Below are 23,953 nucleotides of genomic sequence, written 5' to 3' on the forward strand. Positions count from 1 at the left end.
TACTTGGGAGGCTGAGGCAGGAGAATCGCTTGAACCCGAGAGGAGGAGGTTGCAATGAGCCGAGACCATGCCACTGCATTCCAGCTTGGGAGACAGAGTGAGACTCTGTCTCAAAAAAAAAAAAAAAAAAAGAACAAAAATATATTGAAAATGTATCTATGAAAAAAAAGAAACTCCTATAAGGCTAATTAAGAAATGCAAAGAAGGAGCAAAAATCTATTAAACAAGAATAGAAAAAGAAACATAATTATAGACATTAAAAGATTAAAATAATTATATGGGAATGCAATAATAATGTGTGGTAACTGGCTTCTAAACCTGAGGGAAATGTATATTTTTTTTTCAAAAAATACAAATTAATACCACTGTGCATATAAGAAGTACAAATTTTGAGGACACATAATCATAAAAGAGATCAAAAAGTGAAAAATTATCACTTTCAAGGTCTTCAGGGTCACATGGCCTTACAGCCAAGTCTCTCTAAATTTTGAAAAGCAATTAATCTTAATATAATTCATACATTTTCATAATAGAAAAAAATAACAGGTTCTAAATTATTTTTAAAGTGGACTCATTTGGTACAGAAAATAGACAACAAAATCACAGACCAGCTCATATGTGACATATTTATAATTCTAAATAAAATATTAATATAGTATGCAGAAACATCAAGAAAAGAGACGACTCTTTTTTTAATGTGCAGAGAATCTAATAGACATTTCTCCAGAGAAGATGTACAAATGGCCAATAAGCATATACAAAGATATTCAACTTAATTAGTCATCAGGAAAATGCAAATCAAAACTATAAAGAGATACCACAGCATACCCACCGGGACAACTAGAATCAAAAAGTGAGATAATAACAAGTATAGGTGAGGATGTGGAGAAACTTGAATACTTATTCATTGCTGGTGGGAACGTAAAATTATGCAGCCACTGTGCAAAGAGTTTCTTAGAAAGTTAAACATAGGCCAGGCGCGGTGGCTCACGTCTGTAATCCCAGCACTTTGGGAAGCTAAGGCGGGCGAATCACGAGGTCAGGCGATCGGAACCATCCTGGCTAACACGGTGAAACCCCGTCTCTACTAAAAATACAAAAAATTAGCCGGGCGTAGTGGCAAGCACCTGTAGTCCCAGCTACTCAGGAGGCTGAGGCAGGAAAATGGCGTGAACCCAGGAGGCGGAGCTTGCAGTGAGCTGAGATCGCGCCACTGCACTCCAGCCTGGGCGACAGAGCAAGACTCCATTTCAAAAAGCAAAACAAAAAAAATTAAACATAGAATTACCGTATGATCTATCAATCCCACTCCTAAGTATACACACCCAAGAGAATTACAAATATATATTCAAACAAATACTGGTACAGTAATATTAGTAGTGGCTTTACTCATAATAGTCAAAAAGTAGAAACAACCCTAATATCTATAAACTGATGACTGTTTAAAGAAATGTGGTGTACCTGTAAAACAGAATATTATTCAGCCAGAAAAAGGAATCAGGTACTGATACATGCCATAACATGAGTGAACCTTAAACACATGCTTAGTGAAAGATGTCAGACACAAAAGGCCATAGATTGTATTGTTTCATTAAAATAAAATATTCAAAATAGGCAAATCCATGCTTACAGAAAGTAGCTTAGTGTTGCTTGTGGTTAAGGGAAAGGGATTACGTGGAGTGACTGCTTAATGAATATGGAATTTCTTTGGGGAGGTGATGAAATGTTTTAAAATTAGCTATTGGCAATGGTTGCAAAAATCTTTGAAAAACTGATTTACTTATATGCTTTATATGGGTTAAAAGTATGATATTTGAAATATATCTCAATAAAGCTATTCATGAGAGTTTTTAAACAGAATATCAAGAGAAAAACCATACTGTAACCAAGTAGGATGTTCAAGTGATAAAAAAAGATGGCTCTACATCACTATTTTAAAAAGAAGAAATATTGATGTGTGATGGGAGAAAAGTCAATAGCACACCTTTTATGACTTTTTTTCAATGAAAACAATGTTTATAAGATTTATCTATGTTGTTTGAACTGTTGATTTATTTACAATACTGTATATTACATTGCACGAATATTTCACAATTTATTCTTATTTTCAAATTATTGCAGTTATGAAAATTACTGTTGATACATGTCATACCCATGTCTCCTGGTTCATATATTTATGAATATCTTTTGAGTATACATTTAGGAGTAGAATAAGTTGATAAGTCATGCACATATTTATTTTCCAAAATATATAGTATAATACCATGTTCATAAAGCTCAAAAAATAAAATGTATTATAACATATTTGTTGAAATATACATATGTGTGTGCTAAAATTACATATTTTAAAATGTGAAGGAATAATAAATATACACAATTCTGGAAAGATTTTGCATCCAAGCATAAGTGACAAAAGGGGATGAAATAAGGGAGTAGCATTAGGATAACTTCAATATTATGAGTCATTTCTTTTATTTTGAAATTGGATGATTTGTTAATGAGTGTTCATCTTTATGTCTCCTAATATGTGTTTATGCACTACAAGTGCTCTTGTGTAAGAATAATATGTTAAACAGTTTTTAAAACAATAGATGTTTACAAGACACTTGATAAAATTTGTTAATTCTTCCAAACAAAAATTTTTTGTAAAATGGAAACATTAGATCACTACTTAATGTGCCAAGACCTATCTACTAAAAATTATTAAATACATTTCCATTAATAGTATATGTAAATGGCTTTGGTAAAAATCAGTATCACATACATGAAAATATATTGCTTAGATATAGAAACATTGGTTATGCAAAATATATGTATAATAATGATTATTGGGGTATTGTTTGTGATGAGAAAAACAATGAAAAGTCAATGCCTTTTAATAAGGGAAAGGAGTAAATTGTGATAGATCCACACCATGGAATATCAATGTTTTATTGACACAAAATATTTTACATATTTATAGGGTGTAAGTATTTGTTACATGCATAGAATGTATAACCATCAAGTTAGAATTATCACCTATACTATTTGTCATTTCTTTATGTTGGTAACATTTCAAGTTCTCTCTTCAAACTTCTTTTAAAAACATAATACATTCGTCTCTACTAAAAAAAAATACAAAAAAACTAGCCCGGCGAGGTGGCGGGCTCCTGTAGTCCCAGCTACTCGGGAGGCTGAGGCAGGAGAATGGCGTGAACCCGGGAGGCGGAGCTTGCAGTGAGCTGAGACCCAGCCACTGCACTCCAGGCTGGGCGACAGAGCGAGACTCCCTCTCAAAACAAAAACAAAAACAAACAAACAAACAAACAAAAAACCAAAATACATTCTTGCTAAATATAGTCACCCTATCTGCTCTCAAATATTGGGGCATATTTCTTCTACCTAACTATATGTTTATATTCACTAATGAACCTTTCTTTATCTGCTCCCCATCCCACCCATAGACACTCCACATCCTCTAGTATCTATCATTCTATACTCAATCTCCAGAAGACCAAAATTTTTTAGCTCCTACACATAAGTGAGAATATGTGGTATCTAATTTTCTGTGCCTGGCTTGTCTCACTTAACATAATGACCTCCAGTTCCATCCATGTTGCTTCAAATTACATGATTTAATTCTTTTCTATGGACAAATAGTACTTTGTGGTGTGTATATGCCACATTTACTTTATTCATTTGTCTGTCAATGGACACTTAGGTTGATTCCCTATCTTTGTTACTGTGAATAGTTAGTTATGTGATAAACATGCACATGTAGTATCTTTTTGATAACCTGATTTCTTTTCTTTTGGATAAATACCCAATAGTGGGATGACTGTATCATATGGTGGTTCTATTTTTAGTTTTTTGAGGAAACTGTACTGTTCTCCATAGTGGTTTTACTAATTTACATTCCCATCAGCAATGTATAAGTTCCCTTTTCTCTGCATCCTCACTATCATCTGTTGCTTTTTGTCTTTTTAATAACAGCCATTCTAACTGGGGTAAGATGACACTTCATTGTGATTTTGATTTTCATTTCATGATGCTTAGTGATATTGAGCATTTTTTCATACATCTCTTGGCCATTTGTAAGTCTTCTTTTGAGAAATGTCTTTTATGTGCTTAACCAACTTTTTAATAGGACTATTTGTTATTTTTTTGTTAAGTTGTTTGAGTTCCCTGAATATTCTGAATGTTAGTCCCTTGGATAGATAGTTTGCAAACAGTTTCTCCCATTCAACATATTGTCTCTTCACTCTGTTGATTGTTTCTTTTGCAGTGTAGAAGCTTTTTAGTTTAACATAGTCCCATTTGTCTATTTTTGTTACAGTTGCCTGTGCTGTTGAGGTCTTTGCCATGAAAGTTTTTCTTAGACTGACATTTTGATGTGTTTTACTTATTTTTTGTAGCAGTTTTATAGTTTCAGTCTTATGTTTAAGTCCTTAATTGATCCTGAGTTTATTTTTGCATGTGGGGTGAGATGGGTATCTAGTTTCATTCTTTTGCATATGGACATCCAATTTTCGCAGCACCATTTATTGAAGAGGGTGTCCTTTCCTCAGTATATATTCTTGGTGCCTTTATTAAAAATCAGTTGGCTCTAAATACATGGATTTATTTCTGGGCTTTCTATTCTGTTCCATTGGCCTATGTGTCTGTGTTTACAACAAGACCATGCTGTTTTGGTTACTATAGCATTGTAATATCTTTTGAAGTCAGGTAGTGTGATGCCTCTAGCTTTGTTCTTTCTGTTCAAGATTGCTTTGGCTATTCTGACTTTTTTTTTTTTTTTGGTTCCATACAAATTTTAGAATTGATTTTTTGAATTATGTGAAAAATTATATTGGTATTTTGGTAGGGATTGAATTGAATCTGTCTATTCCTTTTTTTTTTGATATTTATCGGGCCACACATTATTTTATTGAGAGATATTCATAGGATAACAGACTAGAAATAATATATTTATGAAATTAAAACATTAGTTTATTCACTGATTGAAAAAATCATGTTACTTGGGCCGATCATTTTGTTGAGATCATGGAATAGATGAACACATCATTTCTCTCAATATTCATTTCTGCTGGGTCTAGCCAAGTAAAGCAACATCTGTAAGTCAGTGTGGTAAAGGTTACGATGCAGCTATGCCCTAGAGACCCTGTAGAGAAAGGGTGAAATACACAACAGTCAGAACAAATTTGAAGAAATGAGTTAAATTAAGCCAGGCACACACAGTGGGAAAAACAGTTCTACAAAAGGGAGATTCATATAGAAAGGCCCAGAGACAATCCAACTGGAAAACATGAACATATATAGCATAATATGTTTTCCTATATTTTCTCTTAATAAACTAATGCCATGCCTGTATATCTATTTGTTTATGTACCAGCAATAATAATTTAATGTGTTTATTTGAGTTCCCTTTACCCAGAAGCAAATTATCTTGTCCTTGGTAATATATTAGTAAATTTAGTAGTCCTCTGAAGTAAAATAAAAATTTAGCAAATTTACTACAAAAATAATCTTGTTTGCTCAAGAACATTGAATGTATGAATTTCCACACATTGAGTTTCCACTACATTTTCCAGGGGCTTAATTTTACATGTTGTTTTATTTTCTCCTCTTAGAAGTTACTACTTCTTTCCTTTTTTACTTATTCTCTCTATTTCTTCTCCCTCCAAGTCCTTGTATTAATCACTGGTATGCAATCCTTTATTGTTTTATAAACTATTTAAATAAATGGATAAATTAATTCATATGATCGAACCTCCCCTTAAAGTGCTCCAGCCCTGGGTGTTGGGATTGTCTTGCTGCTCTATCCTCTGGAGCCTTGGATTCAGGTTCCAGGTGTGCTGGGGGATCCGAAGCCCTCCTAGGTTGCTGGCAACATAATCGCGTGCAGCAAAGCATCCAGGCTGTGCAGTGGAGGCTGCACCATGCACACAACCCTGCGGGGCAGTCAGGCAGGTGCCGTGGGAGGGCCGGCAGGGAAGGGTCCTGAAGAATAACTGTGCCCCAGTCCCATGGGGAAGTAAGTCCTCCTTTCTCCTGGCATGGCGGTCAGCTGAGACAAGACATTCTCAGAGGGAGACCTGGGGGATGGGTGTCCCTGTCCATGCTCTCCTGGAGCTGTGCTGTTCACAAAGGTTCCTACTTCCATACTGACTGAAGACCCATCTGTGCCTATTCTCTGGGCAGACACCCATGTCAGCTTAAATGTCCGTGGAGGATGTGAGGCTTTCTGTAGCCAGGATCCCAGAGAATCTGTCTATTCCTTTGGACAATATGGCCATTATAATAATATTAATTCTTCTGATCTATGAGCATATAATGTCCTTCAATTTGTTTGTGTCCTCTTCAATTTCTTTCATCAGTGTTTCGCAGTTTTCCTTACAGAGATCTTTTACCTCATTGGTAAAACTAATTCCTGAGTATATATTTTTTGGAGCTATTGTAAATAAAATTGCTTTCTTGATTTTTTTCCTCTGCTAGTTCATTACTGTTGTATAGAAATGCTACTGATTTTTGTACATTAATTTTGTCTCCTGCAGCTTTCCTGAATATATGAAACATAGGAGATTTTTTTGTGGCATCTTTAGGATTTTCTAGATGTTAGATCTTATCATCGACAGAGGAAATCTGACTTCCTCTCTTCTGATGTGGAATTTTTTTTTCTTTTTCTTGTCTGATTGTTTTGATGGGGGCTCCCAGTACTATGTTAAATAGGATTGATGTAAGTGGGTATCTTTGTCTTGTTGCAGATCTTGGAAGAAAGATTTTCAGCTTTTTCCCACTCAGTATGATGTCAGCTGTGGGTTTGTCATATATGGCCACGATTATTTTGAGGTATGGTCCCTCTATTCCTAGTTTGTTGAGAGTTTTTATCACAAAGTGATGTTACATTTTATCAGATGATTTTTCTGTGTCTATTGAGATGATCATTTGGTTTTTGTCTTTCATTCTGCTTATGTGATGTATCGTGTTTATTGATTTGCACATGTTCAATCATCCTTGCAGTCCTGGTGTAAATCCCACTTGGTCATGGTATATTTTCTTTTTCATGTACTATTGGATTCAGCTTGCTAGTATTATTCTGTGGAATATTTTTACATCTAACTTCATCAAGGATATTGGCCTATAGTTTTCTTTTTTGGATGTATTCTTGTCTGGTTTTGATATCAGGGTAATGTTGACCTCAGATAACGAGTTAGGGAGAGTTCTCTTTGCTTCTGTTTTTTTTTTTTTTTTTAATACTTTCAGGAAGATTGATGTTAGTTCTCTACACATTTAGCAGACTTCAGCTATGAATCCACTGGGTCCTGGGCTTTTCTTTGTTAGGATACTTTTTATTAGTGATTCAATCTCACTACTCATTATTGGTCTGTTCAGGTTTTCTATTTCTTCCTTGTTCAATCTTGGAAGGTTGTATGTTTCCATGAATTTATCCATTTCCTGTATGTTTTGGGGTTTGTTAGTATATAATTGTTCACAATAGTCTTTGATGATCTTTTGTATTTCTGTGCTATCACTTGTAATGTCTCCCATTTCATTTCTGATTTTGTTTATTTGGATTTTCTCTCCTCTTGGTTAGTCTAGTGAGTGGTTTTTCAATTTTGTTTCTTTTTAAAGAACCAGCTATTCATTGATTCTTTATATTTAAGTCTGTATTTCATTTAGTTCTTCTCTGATCTTTATTATTTAAATGATCTAATTTCCTTCTGCTAATTTTGTGCTTGGTGTGTTCTTGCTTTTCTAGTTTCTTAAGGTGCATCACTAGTTAATTATTTGAAATCTTTCTATTTTTTTGATGTAGGCATTTATTGCTATATAATTTTCTCTTAGCACTGCCTTTGCTGGATCCCACAGGTTTTGGTATGTTATTTTCCCATTGTCATTTTTTAAAGGCATTTTTTGATTTCCATCTTAATTTCTTTGTTGATTCAATGGTTGTTTAGGAATATATTGTTTAATTCCTTTGTATTTGTATAGTTTCCAAAGTTCCTTTTGGTATTGATTTCTAGTTTTCTTCCACTGTGGTCTGAGAAGACACTTGATTTTATTTCATTTTTTTTTTTTAATTGGTTGAGAATTTTTTTGTGGCCTAACATACAGTCTGTCCTAGAGAATGTTCTATTTGTTGATGAGAGGAATGTATTCTCTGTAGTTGTTCAATAAAATGTTCTGTAAATGTCTCTCAGATCCACTTGGTCTAAAGTCTAATTTAAATGCACGATTTCTTTGTCAATTTTCTGTCTAGAGTATCTGTCTAATGTGAGAGTGGGCTGTTAAAGTCCCCTAGTATTACTGAATTGAAGTCAGTTTCTCTCTTTAGATCTAGTAAGACTTGCTTTATGAATCTGGGTGTTCTGGTGTTGTATGTGTATATATTTAGAATTGTTATGTTCTATTTTTGCATTGATTCTTTTATCATTATATAGTGATATTCCCTGTCTTTTTTTACACTGTATTTGATGTAAAGTCTGTTTTATCTGACGTAAGTATAGCTACTCCTCCCAGCTGTTAGCTTCTGTTTGAGTGGAATATCTTTTTCGATCCTTTTACTTTCAGTATACCTGTGTCTTTACAGATAAAGTGCATTTCTAATAGGTAGCATACAGTTGGATTATAGTTTCTTAATATCCATTCAGCCAATCTATATATTTTAAGTACAGAATTTAATCCATTTAAATCAAATGGTTATTAATGATCTGTGAGTTTTTTTTGTCATATTGTTAATTGTTTTCTGGTTGTTTGGTATGTTCTTTGTTCATTCCTTTTTATCTTATTATTTGTCATTGTGATTTGGTAATTTTCTGTAGTGAAACCACTTGAGCCCTTTCTCTTTCTCATTTGTGTGTATGGTTTACCTGTCAGTATTACAGTTTTATGAGTTTTTATGTTGGTAAATGTTGTTTTTTTGCTTCCAGGTGTAGGGCTCCCTTAATCAATTTTAGTAGGGCTCATCTTGTAGTGATAAATTCCCTAAGCATTTGCTTCTCTGGGAAAGACTTTATCCCTCACTTATGAAGGGTAATTTTACTGGATATATTATCCTTCTCTGTCAGTTTCTTCTTTCAGCACATTGAATATGTCATCTCATTCTCTCCTGGTTTCTGCTGAGAAATCCCCAGTTAGTCTGATGGTGGTTCCTTTATAGGTGACTAGGTGTTTTTCTCTTGCTGCTTTTAGAACTCTTTTTTTCTTTGACTTTAGACAGTTTGACTATAATGTGTCACAGATAAGACCTTTATGGATTTTTATCTGTTTGACGATCTTTGAGCTTCCTATATCTGGATATCTAAATCTTTTGCCTGACTTGTGGTTTCCATCCATTATTTCATTAATAGGTTTTGGAAACCTTTCATTATCTCTTTGTCCATGGAGACAATGATAATTTCAATATTCCGTTGCTTTATGGTGTCCCAAACATCACAAAATCTTTGTTCATTCTTTTCTATGCCTTTTTATTTTTGTCTGACTAGATTATTTCAAAATACTTGTCTTCAACTATTGAGATTCTTTCTTCTGCTTGACCTAGACTATTATCGAAGCTTCCAAATGTATTTATTTCATTCAATGATATCTTCAGTTCCCAGATTTCTGCTTGTAATCCCAGCACTTTGGGAGGCTGAGGCGGGCAGATCACAAGGTCAGGAGATCGAGACCATGCCAGCTAACATGGTGAAACCGTGTGTCTACTAAAAAATACAAAAAAAATTAGCCAGGTGTGGTGGCAGGTGCCTGTAGTCCCAGCTAATCGGGAGGCTGAGACAGGAGAATGGTGTGAACCCGGGAAGTGGAGCATGCAGTGAGCTGAGATTGCGCCACTGCACTCCAGCCTGGGTGACAGAGCAAGACTCCATCTCAAAAAATCAATCCCTTTGGTAATTTTTAAATTCATATCCTGAATTGTTTTTTATATTTCTCTGTATCATTTTTCAGAATTCTCATGTCTCATTTGGGCTTCTTTAAAATCAGTATTTTGAATTCTTTATCCAAAATTTTATGAATGTCTGATTGAGATCCATTGCTGGAGAATTACTGTGTTTCTTTGCAAATGTCATATTTCCTTGCTTTTCCATGTTTTGGTTTCCTTATGCTGATATCTGCACACCTGGTATAACAGTCACTTCTTCTATTTTTTTGAACTTGCTTTCATAGGGGAAGGCTTTTTCCTGAAGACATATATACGTTGGTGGTGGGTGGGGCCTTCAGCTTTGATTCTGGATTTGTGCAGTAGTTCAGTCTTTGTATGATTTCCTGGCCTATAAACAGCATTGGTGATATCTGCAATTTCCTCAGTGGCTTAGGGTATGGTTATTAGTGGAGGCTGTGGTGAAGTTTTGCTGGGGACTAGGATACCAGGTGGGCCAGTCTTTGGGTCCCAGTGGTGGCAGCAGTCAGCTGAGCATGCCTGTCTTTGAACTCCAGAGTGGTGGATGCCGGCTCTAGTGTTCACAAGTCCAGGCAGGTTGATTCTTGGGCTTCCAGATAGCTTGCTTGGATGCTGGTAGTGTCAGGAATGGTCCAGAAATGTGGGTAGGTTTTCAGGCCCCTGGTCCATGGGTATCATGTGGGCAATGGCAGAAGTAGTGGCGAGGCAGCCCACCAGAACCCCAGTGGTTCACGGTGATGTTGGCAGGGGCTGTGACGGGCTGGTCACGGCATCCCTGTGGCCTGCAAGTGGTTTGTACAGATGGGTACTAGCTGTGGCAGTATCAGCAGTTGGGTTGGCATAACCTCAAACCCTGGGAAAAGTGTTCAGGTGCCAACATATGTGGACTGAGCTGGGCAATCTGCCGGTCCCTGGATGTCATGCTTAAGTATCGTGGGGGCGGGACCAGGCCAGCAGGCTTGTCTTCAGGCCTTCTGGTAGGATGTTCTGGCACTGTCAGTGATAGGCAGGGCTGGGGTGGTCCCCAGATTATTGTCTGAATGTTCAGCTGGTTGCAGTGGTGACTGTGCTGCAGACTGGCCTCCAGGGAGGGCGGGGTCGCTCTCAGTGGGAGCAGCTTAAGCAGGTGTCTGGGGAACTTGTGGTTTCTCCCACCTCGGTCCTACAGCAGCTCATAAGCAGAGGCAGTAGCATTTGTCCTTAGAGTGTATGACATTGCCTAGTACCCTTCTCCCTTCCTGACCTGGCAGTGGCAACAGCAGTGTTGAACACAGGGGAGGACACAGTCCTCTGAGGGCTGTGCACTTGGACTGGCACAGGATTGGCGGCCTGCCACTGAGGAGGATGGGGGCCACTCTCAGTGGGAGCAGAATAGGCAGACAGCTATGGGGCCTGTGATTTCCTCACATCTTGGTCCCACAACAACTCACAGCAGTGGGAGAGGTGAGATTTGTCTTTAGGGTGGATGAAAGTGCCTGGCTTCCCCTCTTCCTCCTTGGTAGTCTTTGAGGGCTGAGCTCTCAGAATGGCACTATGTTGCAGCTGCCTAGGGTTTGGAAATCTGTGGGACTCAGTGTGATTTCCCTTTCTGGAGCTCGGCACAATCACTAGGCAGCTGCCTATATTAGTCTCAAGGCTGTGAGGCTTGCAGACTGTTTCCATGGCTAGGATTATACATGGCAGGTATATGAAACCCTGACGTCACTCACTCACCCTTTCCTCATGTCCAGGAGCTTCTCCCAGTTTCCAGCCAACCCTGGCCAACCAACCTGCCTATTTCCCTCTCCTTTGCTTTCAGTGTTTCTCATCACTTCTTTGTTATGTTCCAGCGTTCTCTCCTAGAAAATCTATTTGAACTGTGACTATCTACTTGCTTTTTTGTTTCCTCTCCATGGAAGACGTGTATGTAAGGAGTCATATATCTGAAATCATTTAATACCATCAAAACAAATGAGTCTGTTGATTTGAAGAATATATCCTACGAAATTGAGATGTTTATAAGTCAAAGCAGTTGAAAATTGACAATTTCATATGATTTCTATAATTTTGTATGTATTCAGACATACATGTACATATGTAATGTACATATGTATATATAACATATATGTATATATGGATATGTATGCATATCATCTACTATACACAAATATGCATATCCATATATGTACACATACATAAACACAAATCTTCATATATAGTCTTAGGAGTGTGCATTTGTAAATTTATATATTAAGTGGTTAAATGGGGAGTTGGTTAAATTACATGAAGATGTGGAAGAATAAATGTAAGGGGAGAGGTAAGGAGAAAAAAAATTGAATAAAGTTGAGTACCATAAAGCAACATAAATGCCTTTATTGTAAAAGTAGATAGTATGTGTCAATATTTTTAAAAAAGATGATGCATATAAGAACAGTCACCAAAATGATGGTGGTTTCTCGAGGCATAAGGAGATGAATTTTACTGTTTTCCTTAGGTGTTTATGTTGCTTAAATTTATTGTGTCAGCATTTTTTTGTTGTTGTTTTAGGAAAAACAGCAACAGAGGTATTTCATCATAAAACAAAAACTATGGAAAGTTTGGAAATTTATACAAAAAATACAGCATGGGAAAAAAATTATCCTTAAGTTCCGCTACTCAAGACAACCACTACTAACGCTGGCTAAATACTTAGGGTATTTTATATAAAGAGGTCACATTTGATATATATATATATACATATGAAGTAAAATAGGATACCCAAATAATGGAATATTGTGTGGTTATAACCACCCAAATAATGGTATATTATATACATGCATGTGTGTGTGTGTATATACATATATACTATATATAATTTCATTTTTCTTTTGGATGATTATAATAACCACATAAAATTCCATTATTTGGGTATCCTATTTTACTTAATTACACCTTATGCTAAATACTTGTTTACTTCTATTTGTTCACTCTTTGGACTAATTACTAAAAGCACAATTCATATTTTATATAAAAAATATTTATGTTTTACACTATTTTCTAGGCATCCTCTTTAAATTAAGCTTTTACACTGACTCCAAAGGCGTAAAGATTTTCAAAAATCTTCACACATATTAGAAGACTGTTTTACTAGCATTTTTAACTGCTAATCGAACAGGATAATTACTGCAGATAACATCATTCTTGATTCAGACAATGACAATATTAAAACCACTGGATTTGGGAGATCTAGACCTACATTTAACCCTGTGTAGCGGTTCATTTACTTAGCTTGTTGAAGATGTACTTTGCAGGAAGCATATATTGACAGGTACTGCAAACAAGAAAATGTATCCTTTTTGGGGAGTATGTTCTATGTGCACAGAACACATTAGCTTTACCTGGAAGCAGTTCTGTTGGCCACACTCATGGTAAAGCAATTCGGTCTCTAGGTAGTTGAGCAATTGAAGTGCTTAAGCATTAACAAAAGGATAATTTTATCTTATTTTCAGACACTTAAATAATCTGGCCTTGACTTGCACCATCAATACAGAGCAGCTATACTATAAGTACCTGTTGGAATTAATTGCCTAATATACCTAATGTTGGAAAGGCAGTGCCAGGCACTCTTACACTATTAAGATTATAGAGGCCTAATGGATTGTGCCACCGCACTCCAGCCTGGGCGACAGAGCGAGACTCCATCTCAAAAAAAAAAAAAAAAAAAAAAATAGAGGCCTAATGGTAATAAAAGCAGCGTAAACCACTATTTATCAAATGGGCCCCATAAATCCATAAAATCAATTTTCAGGTGTTTAAATGTTCTATGACAATTATTTTATTTTATTTCAATTTTAATAATAATCATTTAGAAATACCATGTTCCTTAGGAAGGGGGGAATAAAAAAAGGAAAAGCACTGTCACAGGTTTTTTTTAACTCCCCAGGAAATTCTAATATACAGCCATGATTGAGGGTCATGGAGTTCCACCACTGGACAGTGAGTAATCTGCCCTCAAAGAGTTCAGTGTCTAGTAAACAGAAGTTACCTAGTTCCCACTGGGAAATTTCTCCAACTACCATCACCACTACTGTAATTTTTATTAAGATAGCTAGCATTTGTCATCTATTAGTACATGTCAGGTACTTCAACTCTAGCAGAATATTATCTCTCTTTTGCAAAAGATAAGTGTGAAATGTAGTTGACATATGTAATTCTGGGTGACCAGCATCCCAATTTGGGAAAAATCCTGTGATAAGTGGAGGTAGGGCATGCTAACAGCCTGCTGGGAACATATATTCCCTCTCTAGTACCATGGCACCTAGAGCATAGGGCATATGACTTAAGAACAACTAATCAGATATTCCCACCCAGAACTTTTGAGGAATGACATAAAAGCATGGGGTCTGTCGGAGATTACTCAACACTACAGTGGAATCCATAGTCCATTAGAGCAAAAAGTGTTTAATTGCAGCAAAATTGGTGTGATGCCTTATACAAAGCATTCCTTTGCCTTGCCTACTCTGGTTTCTGCTACAGCTTAATTTTTCATCTTTCTGTCAATTTATAAACTAGTCATCTCATTTGTTAATTCCTTTTTGCTTACATTTATCTGAAGTAAATTTCTATGATTTATCAAAATGAACTCTGACTAGTATATAAAGAACAGGGAGGGGAATTATAACCTATGCTCAAGGTCACCCATCTAGTAAGTGGTAGATTGAATTCAAACCTGGTTCTGATTCCTATAAGAACCTAAAAGCAGGGCCTGTTTTGCCTCCAATCAGGATAACTAAGGCAGCACCCCTAAAATTCTTATCTCTACCAGTGCAGTTATTGCATACTCTTTGTGTAAATAAGTTCTTTTTTTCAGATACTTGTCACACATTTAATGGGAGTCAGTTCTGTTTTGGGCATTGTGGGGCTAACCCAGATTGCCAGGCAATCTTACAGTCAGCAGCAGGTGTTGTGAAATTGACTAAAGTCCACAAGGCACCGCAATCTCAACAATGTCCAGCCATCAGCCATCCAGATGCTGTCTCTGACAAGTAAACATGCAGGGGTATTTTCTTCTTGACTTCAGCTTTAATATCTGTTCTCGTTAGCAATAGGAATCTGTTTCACTTACTTGTGCTCTTAGGAAATATCTAGCAGGTCTTGGGAGAATTATAAGGATGTGTTTCCACTTTAACGCAACCCTTACATTACTCTCTCAGTTACTAACATCAATCATGCTTGAAGACCATTATTAAGCCATGCTGCAATCTTCACCTGCCCAGATTAAAGAATCCATCTCCTCTAACCCTTTCTCAGAGGAATGACCTCATGGAACTTTCATCATTTCACTGCTCTTTTCTGAGCTCTCCACAGTCATTAAGTTTTGTATGAATAGAAATGATGAATAATTTTACGAGCCCTTTATGAAGCTGTCTTTGTAGGCTTGCCCTATAAGCTCTTTGAATCAGGACAGACTTTACCTGTGGGTCATTCACATTAGAGGAGCATAATTTAATATTTAATACAGTTTTATTCTGATTTAAACATCATTTATTGAGCATTTATTATGTGCTACACAATATTCTAGGAAACTTTCACATGTCCTGTCATTAAATATGTACAATGGCCTTTGGAGAAAGGCATTGTAAAGCCCCCCATTTTATTGAGGAATAAACTGAGGTAAAGTGACTGGTAATCTGGTTAAGTGACTCGTGATTTAGCCAAGACTATATACATACAGTCAGCATCCAGAAAAGAAGTTGTGAGAAAGAGATATAAAGCAAAACAGTAAAAACTAGTTCAGGGGTATTTCCCCAACCATTCAGACCACCCCACTTGGTTTATTAGGGACATACTGAGGACAAAATTAAAATGAAGTGTTCTGAGGGGAACAGGACTCCCTAACATTATAACTGCCTGAAAGGCTTCTTTCCCCATCTCTGGTACAACTGCTTAGGCACATTTACTTATTAATGAGCAGTTTCTGATAGTGGGAAGAGCAGTCACTTTCCCATTGCGCACGCGGAGGAGCTTAAATCAAACATTCATTGAAGAAAAATCCCGTTAGTTTTCACTAGCCAAAGAGATCTGAAAGCTATTTTGGCTCAAAGCACAAATCACTGCCCAGGATTTTTTTGGGTCAGATAAGTGTGACAGTTTAGCATGTCCGTGGCCGACATTGTGAAGCTGAATGAAAAGTCTAATAGCTTTACTTCTGAAAGGATCTGCCAGGTTGTGAGACAGTCAGGTTCTTTTCAGACAGGAAAATTGCCCTTCTTCCCTACCCACTTTGACCAGGTCCTGCTGCTGTAACTTCTCACTTGGCTGATTTGCATTTCTACCTGAATAAGAACAGAGAGGAAATTTCTGGGATAATCCACCCTTATCCCCATCTTGATAAGAGTGAAAACAAAACTAGCCCTGGAGATTACACGTTAAAGCTTCACTGATTCCAAAGCTAATAGTAAAAGCATCAGGAAAACTTCTCATTATACTTAAACAGAGAGTCAATCATGAGACATTTCCCGTATTCCAAAGTCTCCTATGATGTCCTAGTTAAATTTGGGAGATCTGAAAATAATAGAGAATTTTATACAAGAGGTTTTCAGATCAATTATATTGTTGAAATATAAATTCTGTTTACTTCTGAGCAAGAAAAAGAGAGCTTGCTAAGACGACTACTAGTCAGGGAAAGGAAAGTGTAAAGTAGAGGAGAGTCACAGAAACCTTATCAGATAAAGAAAAGATGAAGGACTTAGAGCTGTTTATCTGGAGGAAAAAAGACAAGACTGTGGACACTGGTGATGGTGCAAAATCAGAAGGAGAATTTGAAGTTTATCACTTTGTAAATTTTTAATTTTTGCGAGGACATAGTAGTTTTGTGTATTTATATGGTGCATGAGATATTTTGACACAGACATACAGTGAGTAATAATCACAACAGGACAAATGGGGTATTCATCACCCCAAGCATTTCTCCTTTCTTTATGTTACTAACAATCCAAATATACACTTTTAGTTATTTTTAAATGTACTGTGAATTACTGTTGTCTTTAGTCACACTTTTGTGCTATCAAATTATAGATCTTATTAATTCTATCTAAATATATTTTTGTACCCATTAACCATCACCACTTCCCTCCCACCCACTACCCTTCCCAGCCCCCCATAACCATCTGTCTACTTTTCATCTCTATAATTGTTTAAACTTTTAGGGCCTCAAAATAAGGGAGAATATGGAGGTTTGTCTTTGTGTGCCTGGCTTATTTCATTTAACATAATGACCTCTAGTTTTATCCATGTTGTTGCAAATGACAGGATATCACTCTTTTTTATGGTTGAATGCTATTTCAGTATATATAGGTACCACATTTTCTTTATCCATTCATCAGTTGATGGATATTTAGGTTGCTTCCAAATCTTGGTTATTGTGAATAAACATAGGAGTGCAGATACCTCTTTGATGGACGGATTTCCTTCAAGTACATAGCCAGAAGTAGGATTGCTAGACCATATGGTAGCTCATTTTTTACTTTTTTGATGAACTTCCAAACTATTCTCCATAGTGGTTGTACTAATTTACACTCCCACTAATGGAATATGAGGGTTCTCTTTTCTCCACATCCTTGCCAGGAGTTGTTATAGCCTGTCTTTTGGATAAAAGCCATTTAACTGGGGTGAGATGATATCTCATTATAGTTTTGATTTGCATTATTCTGATGATCAATATTGAGCACCTTTTTACATGCCTGTTTGCTATTTGTATGTCTTCTTTTGAGAAATACCTATTCAGATCTTTTGGCCATTTTAAAATCAGATTATCAGTTATTTTTTCATAGGGTTGTTTGAGTTCCTTATTATCAAATGAGTTCCTACTTATCAATCGAGTTCCTACTTATCAATCCTTTGTCAGACGGATAATTTGTAAATACTTTCTCCAATTCTATGGGTTGCCTATTCACTTTGCTGACTGTTTCCTTTGCTGTGAAAAAGTTTTTTTTAAATTGGTGTGATCCCATTTCTCCAATTTTACTTTGATTGTCTGTGCTTGTCGGGTATTACTCAAGAAATCTTTGCTCAGGCCAAAGTCCTGGAAATCTTCCCTAATGTTTTCTTTTAGGAATTTCATAATTTGAGGTCTTAGATTTAAGCCTTCAATCCATGTTGATTTTATTACCTGCATTTGATTTTCCAGGCTCACAGGCAGAAGGGACTTGCCTTGTCTCCGATGAGTCTTTGGACTTAAACTTTTGAGTTAATGCTGGAATAAGTTACGACTTTCTGGGACTGTTAAGAAGGCATGATTGATTTCGAAATGTGAAAAGGACATGAGATTTGGGAGAGGCCAGGGGAAGAATGATATGGTTTGGCCTTCTGTCCCCATTCAAATCTCATCTTGAATTTTAATCCCCATGTGTCAAGGGAGAGACCTGGTGAGAGGTGATTAGATCATAGGGACCATTTTCCCCATGCTGTTCTCTTGACAGTGAGGGAGTTATCAGGAGATCTGATGGTTTTAAAGTGGCAGTTTTCCCTGCACTCTTTCTCCTGCCACCTTGTGAAGAAAGTGCTTGCTTTTCCTTTACCTTCCACCATGATTAGAATTTTCCTGAGGCCTCCCCAGCAATGTGGAACTGTGAGTCAATTAAACCTCTTTCTTTTATAAGTTACCCATTTTCAGGTAGTATCTTTATAGCAGTGTGAAAATGAACTAATATAGATGCATTCTTCTGTATGTCAATTACATTTTTCAACTCCAGAATTTTTGCTTGATTCTGAGAGACAGGACTAGCTGAATTTCCTAGGCCGACTAAGAATCCCTAAGCCTAGCTGGGAAGGTGACTGCTTCCACCTTTAAACACAGGGCTTGCAACTTAGCTCACACCCGACCAATCAGAAAGCTCACTAAAATGCTAATTAGGCAAAACCAGGAGGTAAAGAAATAGCCAATCATTTATTGCCTGAGAGCACAGCAGGAGGGACAATGATCATGATATAAACCCAGGCATTTGAGTCAGCAATGGGCTACCCTCTTTGGGTGCCCTCCCTTTATATGGGAGCTCTGTCTTCACTCTATTAAATCTTGCAACTGCCCTCTCTTTTAGTCTGTGTTTGTTAAGGCCGGAGCTGAGCTTTCACTCCCCATCCACCGTTGCTGTTTGCCGCCTTCACAGACTCACCTCTGACTTGTCCCTCCAGATCAGGCAGGGTCTCTGCTGTGCTCCTGATCCAGGGAGGCGCCCATTGCCGCTCCCGATCAGGCTAAAGACTTGCTACTGTTCCTGCACAACTAAGTGCCTGGGTTCGTCCTAATCAAGCTGAAAACTAGTCACCAGAGTCCATGGTTCTCTTCTGTGACCCACGGCTTCTAATAGAGCTATAACACTCACCTCACGGCCCAAAAATTCCATTCCTTGGAATCCGTGAGGCCAAGAACCCCAGGTCAGAGAACATGAGGCTTGCCACCATCTTGGAAGCGGCCTGCCACCATTTTGGAAGCGGCCCGTCGCCATCTTGGGAGCTCTGGGATCAAGGACCCACCCCCCACCATAACAATTCTTTTTATTTCTTATAATTTTTGTAATTTTATTATAATTTATTTATAATAAATAACTTTTATTTATAATTTTATTATAATTTTTATTTATATAATTTATCCGATAGGAATCTTAATTCATTGTCTGTATTATCTTGAATTTCACTGAGTTTCCTCAAAACAGCTATTTTGAAACCTCTATCTGAAAGGTCACTTACCTCAGGATTTGTTCCTGGTGCCTTATTTAGTTTGTGTGGTGAGGTCATGTTTTCCTGGATGGTCTTGATGCTTGTGGATGTTCATTGGTTTTGGGCAGAGTTAGGTATTTATTATATTCTTCATAGTTTTTAGGTTTATTTGTATCCATCCTTCCTGAGAAGGCTTTCCAGGTATTTGAAGGGACTTGAGGGTTGTAGTCTAAGTATTTGGTAACTGCACCTATATTTGCAATGGTAGGCACTCTGAGCCCAGTAATGTTATGGCTCTTGCAGATTCATACAGTTACCACCTTGCTTGTCTTGGATAAGACCTGAAAAAATTTCCTGAATTATAAGGCAGAGATTCTTATTCTCTTCCCTTACTTTGTCCCAAATAAATTGAGTCTCTCTCTCTCTCTGTGCTAAGCTCCCAGGAGCCAGAATGTGGGCATCAGGACTCTGCTTGGTGCCCTATCATACTGTGGCTGAGCCAGTATCCACATTACAAGACAAAGTCCTCTTTACTTTTCCCTCTCCTTTCCTCAAAGGCAAAGAGTCTCTCCTGGAGCTGTGAGTTGTACTGCCTGGGCTTGGGGAAGGGGTGGTACAAGCACTCCCTTGGCCACCCAGCTGGTGTCTCACTACATCACATGCCCCTCTAGTCCACTTGCTCTGAGCCTAGCAAAGCACAAGAAGTTGCCCAGGAATTGCAGTCCTTGTAACCTAGATTGCATTTCAAGTTTACTTAGGACACCAGAGATCTTTAGCCTATGGTGGGGAGCCTTGCCAGAACACAGGTTCTGACTGCTGGGATGGACATTTCCCCTCTGGCTAGAGTTGGACCAAGCGTTCCCTCCATGAACACCAGCTGTGTTCTGCCTAGTGTTGCCTGCTGCTGTGACAGGGCAGCACTGTGTTTCAGTGCCAAGTCCCACAATCATCGTGCTCTCCCTTCCCCAAGTACATTCAAATTCTCTCTCTGCACTATGCCACTACCACCAGGGGATAGTGGAGGGATGGCATTAGCAATTCAAGACTGTCTTTCCTACCCTCTTCCTCTGTCAGTGCCTCTTTCAGTAATATGAAGTTAAAACTAGGCACTGTGATCCCTTACAGTGATTTCTGGTTCTTACGAAGGTTCCTCATTTTGTGGATAATTGTTTAATTTGCTATTCTTGCAGGGATGATTATTGGTGGAGGCTTCTATTCAGGTATCTTGCTCCATCTATCATTTTTAAAATCAAAGTCAGTACCCATGACATCAACATATTATCACAAAAAGATAATTATCTTTCAGAGAAGTGATGTTCCTTGTACTCCATCCAGTCTTCTGGTGTGTCTTTCTAGAGGTCCATGAAAGGACAGGCACAGATTGGGCAGCCCCAAATCATCCAGTGAGTATGTTCCCCTCTATTGATTTCCCTTTTCATCTTTCTGGTAATGAAGAGAAGATCTCAATTCTCTGACACTTCTTAATAATCCTTGTTAGTAAAGACAATGAGAAAGACCCATATTAATAGGAATCAATAAGGCACAGTTAAAATTAATAATAGTTTATTTTCTATAGTATGTATTTTTACAGAATAACCTTCTGTTTAATGTAAATGATATTGATTTTCTATTTTTTGGTAATGATAACAAGTATCCTGGTTAAGTAAGCTAATTTAAGTAAAAACATAGAGTTCAATTGAAGAAAAATTGTGAGTAATTAATTGTACATGTACAACTCAGATGATGTCATGAATGCATCAGGATTTTAAGGTATCATTTGAATAAATTTCATAAATATTTGAGTAACAGAAGTACTAGGAAAGTAAAGCAAAGAATCATAAAATTTCAAAGTTGAAGATCCATAAAAGGTCACTGAATCCTGGCTTTTATCCAGTATGAAATTCTGGATTCTATCCAAAATTATACCAAACAGCTACAAGCCACAGCTTAGATATCTCCACTCACAAAAAAAGCTGTCTTATCAACTATTCAACTTTTGATATGCTAACAAACAAATCCAACATTTTTCAATGGATTACACCAGTAACAACAATTTTGCACATATTACGTGACGGCTGCAAGTAATCTCATTCTTTGCTCCATATCCACTGTCTCTACATGACCCATTCTTAATGATAAGAGAAGAGCCCCTTTGTAGAATGCACTGCTTCTTGAAGCAGGGAGAAATCAAACTCAAAGCTCCTTTTTGGATGCAACCTACATCTTGTTCACTCACAGGGGACTGGCCAGAGCAAGTCACATGGTCAGTCCTGTCAATGATGCCTACAGGAGGCACTATAAGTTATGTGATAAGGAATGTGGCTGTTTAATCCTCCTATAGGAGTGGAAAGGCAAACAAGAGCTATGAACAACATTACAGTTTACTACAGAACTGTTTAGGCTGGGGACATGTGGTATATAAATAAAATTTTCTCAGCAAGGTGCAACTTCAGATATCAATACTTCCAATTAAAATGACACTGAGATAAAGCTCTGTCATGTCTCCACATAATTAAAAAAGCATAGATAAAATAAATAAAAGTGCTTAGTAAAAGTGCTTTCATGGAAATTGTGTTATAACAAATGTTAACATAAGGCAAAGAAAAAATTTAGGGCATTTAGCAATTAGATTTTGCTTTTGCCTTTTTTTTTCCTTTTGTTTTTCTCATATGCAGGATATAAGGCTGACGAAAATATCAGAAAGAGCACAGACGCTCACTACAGGGATTTATGTGACATTGAGAGGATGCCTTTCCACTCTGTGTCTCTCTCTAAGATGCCTTCTAGTTCTGATATGCATTGAACTAAAATAAGAGATGCAACCAAAGCTTTGTCAAATAACTAGGAAGAGAGAGACAGACAGAAAGACAGAGAACCATTGCTAGTATTATTTAAACCAGTTAAAGTTAGTATATTCTGTGCATTAGTTAATGATTACTATATGTAGTAGACTCTCTGTAATTAGTCTAAAGAAGATGACAACACAGATTAGGTTTTATTGAATGGGAAGTGAGAAAAACAAATACCTAATTATAACAGACGCATTGTGGAAAAAAAGATTTTGCTTATGCAAAACTCTACAGTACAATGGAAGCATTTCCTACAGCATGCTCTTCAAAGTAATTTTGGTGCAGTGAAAGGGACAGGGGTGCAAATCCTCAGTTGCTTCAGTTACTAGACTGGCAACCATGCATACATTTTCAACCTCTCTTGAATATAATCTGCTCCTCTGTAAAATGGAAATAACAATATTTTCCTCCATTTTAATAAATATTTATTAAATGCCTACTATGTGCTGAATATTGTTCTTGGCTTTGGGAATTCAGCAGCAAGCAAGATAAAAGTCCCTGTTCTCTTGATTTTTATCTTATAGAGGGAACATAGACAATAAATTAAAAAATTAATATATATGATAATATAAAGTGGCATTAAATGGGATGAAGAAAAATAAAAAGGAGGGAGAACAGCTGAAATCAGTGGTGGGAGATCTACATTAAACCAGGTAATAAGGGAAGGGTTCTCTGAGGAAAGACTCTATTAAAAGAGAGTGAGAACCACAGGGCTCTCTGGGGGATGAATTCTCCAATCAGAAAATATAGGAAATCCAAAAACTTTGAGGAAGGAATAAAGGTGTTATTTTAAATAAAGAAAGTTAATGTGAGTAAAATAATTTAAGGAATGCGGATAGTCACAGATGAGGGGAAAGGGGAAAGCAAGCATAGGTCAGATTATGCAGAATCTCATAAGCCCAGACTGAGATTACATTTTAGGGTCAGTGAGATGATAAACCGGAAGGCAGTTTTGTGCAGGAGAAATATCTTAGAAATAGTACCTGGTACATAACTGTACTTAGGAAATATTAAATTTTCCTTCTCTTATTCCTCTTATGGTAAAGTAGTACATTATTTTAGATTATCTGAACAGACACTTTGAAGCATGAATCTGTTGGAACCTAAAGACTTGTGGAAATTTAAAATGATATTTTGTTCTCTTTAATACAGAGAGGTGGTAGAGCTATGCAATTCCCTGGTGTGACTCCAATATTGCAATATACTACAGGGTGTCCCATGTAAGCCTTACAATTTCCTCCTATATTATTCATCTTCCAAAAAACTGAATTGATTGAATGCAAATTATCTTGCCCACAATAACTTGATTCTGCTTAGATTTTATTGTGCCCAACAACATTTAACTAAGGGAATGCCAAGTTAGCTATGGGGACAGTTATCTCTATTCTGAGGGAATATTTAAAGTATCCCTTCCTTCCCTCAAACAAAAACAAGTGCCCTGATCATTAAAATTGTATGTGTAGAATTAGGGTCACTTCTGAGAACTCCTTGTTAAAATATGAACAGGTAATCTTAAATGAATGAAATAATATAAGAATGATTTTTTGTGTGT

General features: G+C 36.9%; 1 protein-coding gene across 2 annotated transcripts in view; it reads right to left on the reverse strand.

The window, feature by feature from the left end:
* NELL1 (neural EGFL like 1) overlaps nucleotides 1–23,953 on the reverse strand; it is a 932,437-nt gene that overhangs the window by 90,458 nt on the left and 818,026 nt on the right. The window lies entirely within an intron of this gene.

This window comes from Macaca mulatta, chromosome 14, assembly GCF_049350105.2.
Source record: "Macaca mulatta isolate MMU2019108-1 chromosome 14, T2T-MMU8v2.0, whole genome shotgun sequence".
NCBI classification, from domain to species: Eukaryota; Metazoa; Chordata; class Mammalia; order Primates; family Cercopithecidae; genus Macaca; species Macaca mulatta.